The sequence below is a fragment of the Nicotiana tabacum genome, chromosome 3 (assembly GCF_000715075.1).
Source record: "Nicotiana tabacum cultivar K326 chromosome 3, ASM71507v2, whole genome shotgun sequence".
Classification (NCBI taxonomy): Eukaryota; Viridiplantae; Streptophyta; class Magnoliopsida; order Solanales; family Solanaceae; genus Nicotiana; species Nicotiana tabacum.
This window is the reverse complement of record NC_134082.1, coordinates 60522911-60532414: the sequence shown is the minus strand read 5'-3', so window position 1 is coordinate 60532414 and position 9504 is coordinate 60522911. Positions and strand designations below refer to the sequence as shown.

The 9504-nt window shown below is 34.4% G+C and overlaps 1 long non-coding RNA gene across 3 annotated transcripts; it reads right to left on the bottom strand.

Annotated features, from left to right (window-relative positions):
• Positions 1 to 2943: 2943 nt before the first annotated feature.
• LOC107820697 (uncharacterized) lies at positions 2944 to 8069 on the bottom strand. 3 transcript variants are annotated; one of them, XR_012707588.1, is made up of 3 exons: positions 7683 to 8069; positions 5532 to 5831; positions 2944 to 4919 (listed from the first exon to the last, which is right to left on the bottom strand). It is a non-coding gene; the product is annotated as an uncharacterized LOC107820697 (long non-coding RNA). The 3 variants fall into 3 exon arrangements; XR_001655977.2 differs by having other exon boundaries at positions 2944 to 4857; XR_001655976.2 differs by having other exon boundaries at positions 2944 to 3253; positions 7683 to 8064.
• Positions 8070 to 9504: the final 1435 nt, after the last annotated feature.

Genomic DNA, 9504 nt, shown 5'->3' with positions numbered 1-9504 from the left:
ATTCAAGTTCGTCGGTCTTCAAGTTGAAGTCTTCAAATCCGCCGATCTTCAAGTTGAAATATTTAACCCCCCAAGTTGAAGTCTTCAAGTTCGTCGGTCTTCAAGTTTTAGTCTTCAAATTCGCCGATCTTAAAGTTGAATTGTTTAAGCCCTCTGAATCTTCGAGTTGAAGTCTGCAAAGTTCGCCAAATCTTCAAAGTTTTCCAAGTGTTCAAGTAAATGTCATCTTCAAGTTGAAGCTTTATAACTTTCCAATCTTAAGGTGGACATATAAGTCCCTTTGCACCTTAAGTTGGCCTCTTCGTGGGTTTGTCCTTAAAAGGGACTATAACTTTCCAATCTTAAGGTGGACATATGAGTCCGTTTGCACCTTAAGTTGGCCTCTCCAAGAATGGGGCCACATTGAGAGTAATCTCTCCAAGAATCGGGCCACATTGAGAGTAATCTCTCCAAGAATCGGGCCATTTTGAGAGTAATCTCTCCAAGAATTGGGCCATATTGAGAGTAATCTCTCCAAGAATCGGACAAGGATGAATACTCATCCCCTCACACCCCAAGATTATCTTCTTCATGCGTGGATCATCTTATTGAACAGGAACATATCTTTCTTGTTTGACTTACAAAAAAAATGACAAAAGAAGAAAAACACAAGAAAAGAAGAAGAAATTACCTTAGCGTCAATGCTTCCGAGTCCGCAAAACTAGACTCAATATGGCTTGCAAATACTGCGAATTGATGCTAAACAAATACGACGTATGGTTTATATAGATACCAAAAGGTGGCTGTCAAATAGTGATTTCTCGATGTGGGATCTGTGCTAAGGCGGCAAATACAGTTTGTCTCCAGCATGGATTAGGCGGGAGTGGCAGACTTCAATAAGGAATCAAATAGCTTCTTTGCTTGAATGTTTAAACTACGTAAAGGCTGTGGAGGAAAAAGCAGTCGTCGACGCGTCCAAAGCTAATATGGATACTATTCACGATTCTATTCATATTAAGTTGCTCAGGTCTTTGCAAATGAAAGCCTACATAGGGACCAGGTGTAATGTTAAAATAATACATTTTTTTTGGTCTTTGGTCACTTGACCTTTGATTACGTGAAACATGTGAATCAAAGTTTCCATGAATTATTTTGTCTTATGTGAGCTTATCTCTGATTTTGCTATTTGCTCACATGAATTAGTTGATTTAAATCAAGGTCTTGGCATGGATTATACACTAAAAGGGGGAAAATGGTTTAATTTGGAAAGCTTGAAAATTTATAGCTTTTCATCTGTTGACAAGCAAAGTGCGAGTCGCTCAATCGTCCAAGCACAGTACTTCAAGCCTCGTCTCTAATATGTTGATATTTTAACAAGTCTTGAAGTAGGGGGCATTTGTAGGCATATAAATTTTATTGGAATTAAATCCGTAAAATAATTTGGACTATATTTTAAATTCAAGATATATTGGTCCAAATAAATATTATGGGCTAATATATAAATGAATTAATTATACAAGTCCAATATATATGGATTAAATAAATAAGTCTTAATCCATTGGGCTTAAAGACTTAATTGGGCTAAAGTAATGAGCCCACTTCATTAAACCCAAGATGACATCTTCCTAGAGGCCCAGTTTGGTGCCACGCGTGAAATGACGTGGCACGCCAAGTCAAACGGAAGAGCCAATAGGATCATGCCACGTATCAAAATGACAAGGCATGCCAAGTCACACTAAAAGACCAATGAAATCGCACCACGTGTGCAAGTGACATGTTCTAGCCAATCGAATGCGGCCATATCACACTTCAATTTGATTGGTCGAAAAAAGTTTGTTCTTATCATAACTCTTCCTTTCAACAACTATAAATAGGGGTCTTCATAACTCAGAAAAGATACCAGAAGTTATAACAAGAAGCAAGAAAGAGCTCGTGGATCAAACGCTGCAAATTTCTCCACAAGTGTCAAGCTTCAAGTTCAAGTTCAAGAAATCAAGTTCAAGTTCAAGAACAAAGAACAAATCAAGGTCAAGTTCAAGTTCAAGAACAAGATCATCGTTTGTGGCAACAAATACATATTCAAGATCAAGCTCAAAGACCCTTGAATTTATTTACTATAGAAAAGTAGAATCAGAGGATTCATAGAGATTGTAACACTCAAATATTCGAAATAAAATACTACGATTGTTGCGATATTTTTTCGGTCCTGATTTTATTTTTTCGACATAAATTTATTGTCTACAATATTTACTCCCAAATATTTGGCATTACCATAACTTTAGGAGCCGACTTCCTAGTACTCATTAATTAATGGTTTTTCATTCAAATCCTTTCTGAACGTGGAAGGAAAGAGTAACCTATTAAAGAAGTGGAGGTTTTCTTCAGGACACTTGATTTGGACTTATGTGAGAGAGAATAGAATTAAATCAATTGATATTGCTCCTGGTTTCTTCCAAATTCATTCAATTCATCCAAATCAAATTCAACCAATTGATATTGTTGAGTGCTCGCACAAAATCTTATACTGGTAATTTAAAAAATTAAGAAGCTATAGGAAAGCAAATAATATTACACTATATTAAAATTTTAGGCTGACTTACCCCACAACCCCCAATAGTTGACTCGAATTTGCTTAATTGGCTAAGAGTTAATGAGAGGGTAAGTTGATAATTGACCAAAAGCTTATATATTTCAGTGGGATTCTTCCATATATATATATATATATATATATATATATATATATATATATATATATATATATATATATATATATATATATATACTATAGTTGCCTGCAACCCGTGCTCTGCACGGGCCCAACACTACCACAAATTAACACATTTTTTCAATAAGTAATCAAAGCTTAATTAACACCAAGTAGGTGCTGCTACATGTTTTGAGTTACAAAAGATACAAAACGTAGCAAAATAATAGATGCAGCAACATACAACAATTTCATATTGATGGTTCCGCAATTCATCAGTTGTTATTCCTTTAAGATTGTCCAAAATATATAGAGTATGCAGACAACTACAGTGTTCCAAACGGCTTATGTTTCTTTCGCATCATCCTTCCTAGCTAGTTGCTGGTAGCACCTCTTGGGTTGGATAGTTTGATTTGAGTCTAGCTAAGGTATTCAGCAAAGAGTAATGGAAAATTGTTAAGGTAACAGAACTTTTCTGATCATTGCACCTGAGAAATTGATGGAAGTCCATCTTCGAACATCTCAAATCATTTTCCTTTTGAACTCTCAAATTAGCTGCCACTGCAAATGCTTTAGGATGATTAGAGTTAGAAGATAAACAACAAAAAGTATGAACCGAAAAGAAGACCCAAAAAGGAGAGTAAAAGTGCGTGTGGGTGTGTGTCATAAGTAACATCTAAAGTTTCTTTCAGTCACTACCTTGGAATAATCTATTCAACCCTCGCCAGTGAAACTATCCTGATATGGACCCCCTTGTAACATAAACATATAATGGAGAAATTTATTGTGCTACCGTCTCATTCTATTAGCATGGAAGTATCAAGCACCATATACCATCTTTCTCCAATTATCCTTCATACTTTACAGGAAAGGCAACCTCTTCCTTGGAGTTACCCAGCCAGTTAGATATTTATTATGTGAGTTTCGAGAAGACTCATAGCAATCTAGGAATACAACAACAACAACAACAACGACCCAGTATAATCCCACAACAACAATCTAGGAATACATATGTTTAAAATCAATTATTTATGCCTCTTTTACTAATGCACGGAGAAATTTTCTTTAGAGAAAGAGATATTGCTCAGCATTATATTCTAGCGTAAAAATCTCTGTTAGCGTGTGAAAATATTATTGTCAGTTGATAAAAAAATTGGAGCTTTGTTCTATGTACCCTTTTTTATGAAGCATTTCATTGCTATTTGGTAATTTCCCCATGACTGTTGCTTACTTCAGAATACTACATTAAAAAAATTCTATACCAGTCTAATCATAAACTATAAAGAGAATATACTGTTTTAATTGAAATAACTCACTACTGTATACAGCCACGACTTATCTCTTTGTATGTTTCTACAGATTAGCATGTACAAAATATAATATTATGATGCAATGAAAGAATGATATAGACTAACTTGTGCGGCAACTTCAAATGCATTTAATTATTTGCCTAATTTGAAGCAAGTACCATAACCATGTTAGGATTAACTGGTTCGAGTGCAAGGGATGAAAGAATAAAGCACGTTAAAGCTAATATGTCTCATTAATCAGTAAAAACATAATGATTTATGCTTACTTGATAAAAAAAAGGGCAGGATGATTTATCATTAACAGAAGCAAAGGGAAATGAGAAAAAATTTCCTTTTATTTAGCCAAGCTTCAAACTGTGTTTTACCAAGTTCAATCAATCTTAAACAACTGATAACACACAAATATGTGTTCCTTCTAAAGCAAATGAGGATTGCAGGTGAGCAGTACCTGGTACTGATTAATAAAATGACAATGAAGAATAGATAGCTACCAAAGATGAGAATTTTGTGGAAAGTCTTCTCTATATTACTAAACATAATAAATGATTTGTTGTTTGTTTCTTGATCTTCACCAAAAAAATAGCATTTTGATGCAAAAATAGCAATTATGAAGCAAATTCATCTAAATTAAATTTGAACTCACTCAAAAACCACACCAGATAGCTGAGATAAAAATAGACAGTACAAAAAAAGGCAAAGGTAAACATCTATTGTTTAAGGTGTCACCTCTTCTCTGGGTTCGCCCGTACCAGACAATCATTATGCAATTTTATCCATACAAAATGAAATGACATTGAAGGAAACCTCACATTTACATTTAAGCTTTCGCTGTTGATTGTGGAGATGGTTCTTGAGGTGAGAAGCCTATAACAACAGTTGTCATTTTTATTTGTCATGTTCTGTTGGTAGGCAGAATTTTGTACAGTCTGAATATTTCATCAACAATATATGAATCATTAATAAGTGCAAGTTTTAGAAGACTATTAGAAAAGGGCAGTCTAACTATAATACAAATATAGATCTATGGTGAATAGTGCTATGTATTGTCAATATAACACCTATGTAAAATACCACTGAAGGTTCTTGTTGATATACAGGTGTCGATGATAAAGTAGTCTTTCTTAAGGAAAAAAAAATATTCAAATAGTTCATAATTTTGTTCACAGCCAGCGAAGAAGATACACATAAAAATGAAAAAAAGTTAGTAAATTAGTCAGAATCCTGTTAGTACTAGATGAATAGCAAGACTAACAATCCAAGTGACTTTTCCCATTTGATTTTGGTTTAAAAAGGAGGGTCATGTGACTTGCTTAAAACATTATAAAGCACCTCATAAAGAAAGATTCCTAGGCGAAAAATTCATATATTGTCCTTTCCTATTGGTGCAGGAGCAAGTGAGAATGTGGAGTATATGTAATGACATGCACCTTAATTTCAATAGGAAATTTACAATCTAACAACATAATTTTGCAGGGATTTCACATAAACACACCATGAAAATTAGTAATTTTAACACAATAACAAAATAAATAGCTTACCTTATATAATTCAAGTACCAATTATTGTTTCAAAAAGGATCATCCCAGCTTATTGCAAAGATCTACTTCATACTTGATACGACTTTTTCAACACAATCCAGCTTCATCAGTGAACATCTTGTCATGCAAATCAAGCTTCATTAAGTTGGTGCATACTTCAACTGCTTGTGAAAGAGAGTATACACCTTACAATCATTGTAGATGAAACCTTAAGTCCTCAAATATTGGAGAGGGCTTCATAAGTTCAGAGAAAGCAACAACACTCTTATCTCCTCTCATGTTATTGTAAAACTGAAGGACCTGCAGTTTGCAAGTTGAGGGAATTAGTTGGCACTTTGCACGCTGCATGTGCTATAACCAAACCAAATATTATACCTCTTTTTGATTTTGTACGGATATTTCACCCTATTTATCTTAGGGTATGCCTTTCGCTTTACATTAACTTGGGAATACACATAAAATTGTAATTAACATTGTTATATCCAACTAAGCACCATGAAAGTTTGTATAGAAAGTGTAAAGCTAAAAGTAAATAAAATACAGTTATTTCATTGCTTAAACAAAAGGTAGAAACTAATAAGTGAAAGTAGCACCAACAGTTGCAACATCAGTAGTACAACATTACACTCTCCTTCTGCATGCATAAATAAGATTTTGATCTACTGATGTTCACGTCTTCTCCAGCAAACAACATGAAACAAAAGTGAGCGGATGTGCAATCACAGTCTCAAACGAAAAGGTGGAAACTCTCACTGTGTCTTTTTCTTATCCACCCCAGCAACTTAAGCATCAGTCAAGAAAGAATCGGCTGGGTTTCTTCGCAATGCTGATTAATAAATCAATTTATAATTCTATAATAAATGGATCACATATAGTGAGCCGAACATAAATAAATAAAAAGTTATTCTTCAAGTAGATCTAGGAGAACAATCAACATAAACCACAAATCATATAGCCTTACATACATCAATATAACATACTATTAAGTCTTCCTTCCATTGTCTCATAACTATTCATGTGCTATTAGTTCTTTCCGCATCTTGATATAGGCCTGTTTGATTTCATAATGCCAAAGCAGGGGATCTACAGTCCCATATAGGCATAAAGCACCTAAATTCATAATGATCAAACAACTTGTACTCCTTCAAAATTGTAAGTCTATTATTTGGTCCTATAATATATAGACTGAACAAATAGAATAAACTTTGTATGTTCAATACAAATAATGAAAAATAAGGCAACTAAAAAAAATCAATTAAAACAATCTTAATAGCAGAAGTGTTCTCATGTGGGAGTTTCTTATTGCCACTTAAAAGAGCTCAATTAACATAGCTACATTCAACCCAAAAAAAGTTTATAACTACAATCTAGGTTCCATCAAAAGTTTTACAGGAAGTAAGAAGCTGAAATATATCTTGTTGTTTCATCACTCCTACAAAGGTAGATACTATCAACTTACAGTAGCAAGAACATTGGCAACATAAGTTGAACAGAAATGGCACTTCTCTTTTGCTGCAGAAATTTAATCTTGAATGATATTATTTTCCTCTTCTTCAACAAACAATAGGAAATTTAATCGGGTAGCTGCACTTAAAGCCTCAACAGAAAAGTTGAAAATTCCCATTTGCATGATGGTTGTAAAGTTTGTGGCGTACAGTGAAGAGGAAGTCAAGTCTTTATGGGGTAACAATGTCGATGAATTCTGCTAGTGTATGTTATTCCTCTTTTGGCCTTTTAGGTAAAGATATCCATAAATCAAGAGAGGCTGCAATCTTGTATATCTTACCAAAAGAGCTTTCATGAAGTAGTTTGAGTCCATTTACTTTCAAGTTATTTTCAACACATAACACTAACAGTTACTTGCTTAAGTTACCTAATTACCAACATTAGAGAAATAGAAGGAAAAAAAATATTCATAAGCACGCAAGAAGAAGATATGAACTGGACATGATGAAAGTAAAACCAAATTGACGCCTACTTTAAGCCAAAAGAAAATCAAAAGAAACATTTTTGTAAGGTCATTATCCTGGAACCTTACAGTACTATTAAAATTGAAATACAATTAATCAAAACCATGATAATCAATGTGAAAAATTGAAATAACCCAAGATCTTAATAGTTTTTTTAGGAAGTAAAAAATTCCTCCATTACCTCTTTATATGAGTAGCCCACATATCACTATGAAGCAGGTTCTTTGCAGCCTTCACATGTTTTCTCCTGTACTCCAGAAAACCCTATGTGCCTTTCAGTTGTTTGGTCAAATTGAATTCTTAAAACACAAATTCAAATCTTACATTAAAATAAAAAAATTACTTATATGCAACAGCTAATAATAAACATAGAGAAAGAACCGTGGACTGGAGCTCGCAGTTTTCCATGAATGAAAAGGAAAAAAAAACAGCAAAAGGAAGAATAGGGAAAATCCATAGAAGAAGAAGGAAAGCAGGAAAATAAAGAGTAAAATTAGAAGCACTTAAAGTGACAGCAAAATGATGTAGGAACCATGGAAGTGAAAGACGTGTCCCCACCAAAACATAAAGAAACCAACTACTACGTGTCAAGGAAATTGAAGAGAATGCAACGGCGACCAAAATATAAAAAGTGTTATAAATATATTATATTATGGATGTTTATTTAGTACTCCGTTGTAAATAATTTTCCTGAAAAAGCTTATCCATATGGGACTCCACCGTAAATATATTTATCTATTTAGTACTCTATTGGAAATAAACTTCCTGAAGAAGCTTATCACTTCGGTACCCGGTTATGGATAAACATTACCCTAGGTAGAAGATTATCCATACCGAGTATAATAAGCTTATCCATTCAGTACTCTGTTATGGATAAACATTGTTCCCAGTAGAAGATTATCCATATCTGGTATAGTAGCAGCTTACACAACAGCTTGCGTAGCAGCTTACACAACAGCTTGTAATAGCAGCTTACACAACAGCTTGTAGTAGCAGCTTACACAGCAGCTTGCGTAGCAGCTTACACAGCAGCTTCCTTTCTTCTATAAATAGAAGAGATTTCAGTTCATTATGTACATCAGTTTGAATTCGAATAATATATCAGTTTCTCTCTATACTTGTCTTTACTTTATAGTCTTTATTTTATAACACGTTATCAGCACGAGACTCTGCCATCTCGAGCAAATATTTTGAAAGTATCTGAGGTAAGAACTTTTTTTTCCTAAATAATGTCAAATCTTTCTAAACTTGAATTTGTAGCCCTGGATATATCAGACAAAAGCTACATGTCTTAGGTGCTTGATGCTGAAATTCATCTTGATGCGATGGGTCTGGCAGACACCATCAAAGACAAAAATCAGGCATCAAACCAAGACCGTGCCAAAGCAATGATATTCCTACGCCATCACCTTGATGAGGGCCTGAAAATGGAATATCTTACTGTTAAAAATCCAGTCATACTGTGGAATAATTTGAAAGATAGATATGACCACCTAAAGGTGGTCGTTCTTCCACAGGCATGATATGATTGGACTCATCTAAGGCTACAAGATTTTAAATCTATCAGTGAGTATAATTCTGCTATGTTCAGAATTATTTCCCAATTGAAGTTATGTGGTGATAATATTACTGATCATGATATGTTGGAGAAAACTTTCACCACTTTTCATGCCTCGAATATGCTCCTGCAGCAGCAATATCGAGAGATGGGATTTAAAAAGTATTCTGAACTTACCTCACATCTTCTTATAGCCGAGCAACATAATGGGCTATTAATGAAAAATCATGAAAGCCGACCTACTGGTTCTTGTCCATTCCCTGAAGTGAATGAGACGAACTTCCACCAGGCTAAACGTGGAAAAGGTCGTGGCCCAGTCGTGGTCATGGTCGTGGTCGGGAAAGAAACTCTAATCATGGTAATAATAATGCACCAAAGAACACTCCTCAACACCAGCAGTGGAAAAGGAAGGAACAAAAGCATGAAGCAGTGCAAACACCAAATG